The sequence below is a fragment of the Scophthalmus maximus genome, chromosome 14 (assembly GCF_022379125.1).
Source record: "Scophthalmus maximus strain ysfricsl-2021 chromosome 14, ASM2237912v1, whole genome shotgun sequence".
NCBI classification, from domain to species: Eukaryota; Metazoa; Chordata; class Actinopteri; order Pleuronectiformes; family Scophthalmidae; genus Scophthalmus; species Scophthalmus maximus.
Genome location: NC_061528.1, coordinates 2,022,224 through 2,027,021, shown reverse-complemented (window position 1 = coordinate 2,027,021; position 4,798 = coordinate 2,022,224).

Below are 4,798 nucleotides of genomic sequence, written 5' to 3'. Positions count from 1 at the left end.
CATCTGCAGCTCGGTTCTGATTATTCACCGTTGTTACCTCGTTACTTTCATCGTTGTCTTGTTTGTTACTCAAAAACGTTTGAACCGAATATTCCGTTATATTTCGTTGAGGAAGGAAACATTTTTTAACATTAAAAGCTAATCTGGTTATGGATTTTTTTTTTTTCATCCTTCAACATGACGAGATGTGGAGTTATCCTTGGTGGAAGTTTGCACTCAAATTAAATATTTTGAGAACGATTGATAGATGATTTATCGGTGAAGATGCAGGCAGAGCCATTTAAAATCACAGTTGCAAGAGAAAAACAAGCAACCCCACCTGCAACAAAATGTATCAAACCATAAAAACATAAGATATTAAAATCAGTTTGGATGGAAAACAAAATGTCCAGATGAAAGTCCAACAAGCGTCAGATGTGCGAGGAGGGACGGTGACGCCTCACATCCTCCTCACATCGCCACGTTCACGCACGGAGTCTGTGTTTATGAGAGAATCAGATGTTCATTTGTTTTTCAGAGGACTGAAGTCACAGGTAGTTTTAGTTTCAGTGCTGAATCAAGAGCCAGCCTGAGGTTTGTAGAGTCACAGAATTTGTCGAACTCCTGATCGTTGTCTTTTAATATTACATTGGTCTTTTTCTCAGCTCATGGAATAAGAAGTAACTTTACATTAAGATTAAATGACAGGCTCCTTTTTAAAACGTAAGCTCTTATGTTAATTTGCACACAACTGTATGAAGATCTGTTGATGTCTGAGTCCACAGAACCTGACGGGCGGCAGGAAGTCGGTCTGCTGAGCATGATGGGAGCTGAGGGGAGGAGGAGGAGGAGGAAGTCTTCATCCTGGTGGAGCTGGTGAGTTTCTTCTGAGACACTGACTTAATAAAGTTTGAGAGAAGTAAAGTAGAAGAGGTTCACTCTTGTTTTGTGACGCCTGCTTTTGTTCCTCCGTCAACGGGATTCGTCTTCTCTTGTGAGGTGGACTTGTTCTCCCGTTCCCATAGTGGAGACAGACTCCAGTAGACCACTGTTCTCTTCCTTGTGTTGGTTTACACGGCGGCTGACGCAGTTTCCTTTGTGCCGTGAATCGAACCGAGTTATATTTTTCCGTGAAAAACCGCGTCGGGAACAACGTGGTGAGGTCAAGATGGTGTCGTCGTTTCTGTGGACATCACATTTCCCAGAAAATAATTGTGTTACAACTCAACACACACGTTGGCGGATTAGTTTACAGACTCACGAGTGTGATGACTCACAAACGGATTGAGATGCAGCGATATTGCAGAACAATTGTGGACCAATATAATTGTCGCTTGAGACTAAAAAAGCGAAGAATTATCTTCCTGCTAGTGTGAAGAAGTAAATAACCACGTGATGTGTCGAAATGAACACTTTCACAGTGAAAGATGGTGTTTTCTTCAGAGGGCAGCGACCCGACTCCTCTCTTCTTATTCCGTGGGAGCGTTCCTTCGCTGCTCCCAGTTTGTTTTGTTCCCCGCCTCATTAGAAATCCCCACGGTGCCTCTGGACGACCGGCTCCACCGGGGGAACTGTGCGTTACATCTCAATCAAGTCTACGGGCAAAGAAATGAAACGACTGGAACAAGGCAGATGTGTGATGTTTGTGCCTGTGACCAGCTGGAGGTCTGATCCTCGTCCGTAGGCCGGCGCCTGGTTATCAAACCACGTGGCTCCGCTTTCAGACTTCACTGCCTCCGAACGAGGGGAAACAGAACATAGACCGGGTGGAGCCGCGGTTTACTGGAGATGAAAAGAGGAAGTTGGACAGTTGTCAGTTTGTAAAAGAGGAACAGAAGCTGGCTCCTTCCTCCACCGGGATGAGAACGGGCCGCGGACCATGAAATGATTTGTCGTGACTGTCGCTCAGTCTTCAGTCGGACTGTCGGTAGCAGGCAACTGTTGTTGCCGAGTGTTGACGTGTTGTATGAAGCTTTTGCACAAAGACATGAATATTAAGCCTCTAATATCTCTATAAATGAACTCCTTTAAGGTGCCGGGATCATTTAATAATGTTTCCCTTCACCTCGGCTTGACTTTTCATTTTGGAAACTTCCTGACGGAGGTCGTCGAGTCGCTCAGGCGAGCTCCATTGTTCCATCGTGACACAGTGAGTGAGTGAGTGTTTCATCGTGACGACCGCCGGCGGCTGCGTCTGACAAACACCTTTGTTTTTATTCATGACCCTTTTTTTTTTTAACCCTCAGGTTTTTTTTTTGTGTGCTGCTGGGAGACGGAGGTTTTTGGACGTTGACATTTTAAATATCAAAGCAGGGTTTTAATATGAGACACAGTTGGACACTGTGGCCTGTGTTGATCCACTGCTTTTAGCGTTTAAACATTTTTTCATCTTTGAATGTCTTTTGAAAGTGTGTGAGATTTGGCTCCGAGCAGATTTGAATGTGGTTTCATCTTCTGAGGTGGAGATTATGATTCTATTAACTGCCCTGTTTTGTCGGTTTCAGCTATTGTAGTACTAATATGATAGTAGTATAGTAATATCGTGACTTTCTAGTTACTGTGTCACTATGTACAGTAGAGCTTTATGATGGTTTGGTTCATAAAATGGTGAAAAATGTCAATCGTGTTTCCCAAAACCTCAAGATGATGTTTTGTTTTGTCCTCACACCAAAGATCTTCAGTTTACTGTCACAGAGGAGCAAAGAAACCAGAACATATTCACATTTAAGAAGCTGAAATCCGAGAAATTTGACTTTTTTTTCTTTATAGAAACGACTTAAAAAAATCGAAATCGATTATCAAAATAGACTGCGATTAATTTAGTAGTCAATTATTAATCGATGAACTGTTTCAGCTGTAATGTGAAGCATGTGTTTGACGCATGATGATAATATGAACAGACACTGCAAAAAAGAAAAGCTAAAATAGAAGAAATAACAACTGAATTTGAGTGAAATTATGATTTTACTTGACTGGAAATCTTGAAATCAGACACATTCATGATCGGTTCAAGAGAATATCAAGAATTAGAAGAAGGAAACAAGTAAATAACTTTAAAAAACAACCAAACAAGATAACTAATCTCATATTTCCTAATAATCTTAGATTTTTAAATCCTTGCACAGAACAGATGTGCAGTGTTTAACCTGGAGCCAGCAGATGTCACTGTAGTTATGAACGAGATGGATGCTCACACACACACACACACACACACACACACACACACACACACACACACACACCATCACAGTGGATCAAAGACGAAGGTGTGTGTGCCAGATGTGTTAGTCACTCGTGTGAGTCACTTTGTATTTATTCCGTTCATATTTGTTTTTTACTCTTAACTCCAGTGACTCACGCTGGAGACACATGCTGGTATTTTAGAACAGGAAACGGACGAACGGAAGAAAAAATAAGAAGATATATATTTCTTGGACGACGTGAGGAAATCGTGGTCGGTTGTGGAAGTGATGGGCTCGTGGGGAATGTGTGTGAAACTACCGTTGATGCAGAAAAGCCACAGAACATCGCTTTGGTATTTATTTTTATTTCATTTGTTGATTTATTCAATACGGACCAGGCAAAGTTCCAGTTGATGTTCAGTTTGCATCGACTTGTGATCTGAATATCGGCCCCGATACAGAAATACAACCTGTTGAAATTAAAACAAACGTACACGAGAAGCGGTTGAGTGACAAGATGAACAAACATCTCTTATTATATTTGAGGAAAATACAAATATTAAAAGTAAACGGAGCATGAAACTGTAACCTGTGTGTGTATGAAATATTCAGACTTTTATACATGTGACTTCCTCTCTGAACTTTGACCTCCACTGAGAGAAGCAACTTTTCACTCAACTCAAGTTTTAGTTTGCAGGTTTTTATTCATATCAAAATGTGAATTAATCAAAAGCTCAAAAGCATGAAGACACTATGATTTAAAAAAATAAAATAGAAATTCAACCACCTTCCATCATCAGTATCATAATGAAGCACAAATTAATGTAAACAAACAAACGTATATTAATAATAATTTAACAATCTGAAGGAAATCAGACTGAACTTCTCAACTTACTTAAATTCAAAGTTGATGCATGATTATTTAAAAAAAGAATAAAATAAAAATGAAAGGTGTTTCTTCTACCTACAGTAAATAGTCTGTCAGACACATTCTCTGTCCATGTGCATCATATATCATATAACGCAGCGGCAGCCCGGGGCGGTGACTCAGCGCCGTCGCGTGCGTGAAGCTCAGAGAACACGGTCGGGGATGAATCAACCACCGCAAACGTTTGACCTGATGATGGCAGACGGAAACTGAGCAGTAAACTTAGAACAGAGCACTGGAGGAAACATGGATATTTACATTCATCACATTACTCAGAGTGGGTAATGACTCTCGTGACTAATGTGCTGCGAAGGTTCCTCCACGGTCCACGTGAGGCACGAGCAGAGACACATTATAGATTCAAGGAACAAACGCTGGAAAAACACTCAGCAAGTGAAGTAAAGCTGAATAAGACACAGACTTCAACCAATGCATGGAAGTGTCAGAAATGTTTAAATCCATAAGATATAATCTACAAACAAACAAAAGTGGGAATCCTCAGCTGAACAGGTGGAGAAAAACATCTGAAAGTCACTGAAAACTTCACATTCTGAAGATTTTTATTTAAAAACCATAAACATGGAAACCTGAGCATGCAACACAGCGTCTCACTGCAGCGTGCGGATCTCAACAGTAGAATATTTACCTCAAGTTTGAAATAAAAACCAAACCCTGAAAGGTGCCACTTTCCACTCCTTTCAAATGTATT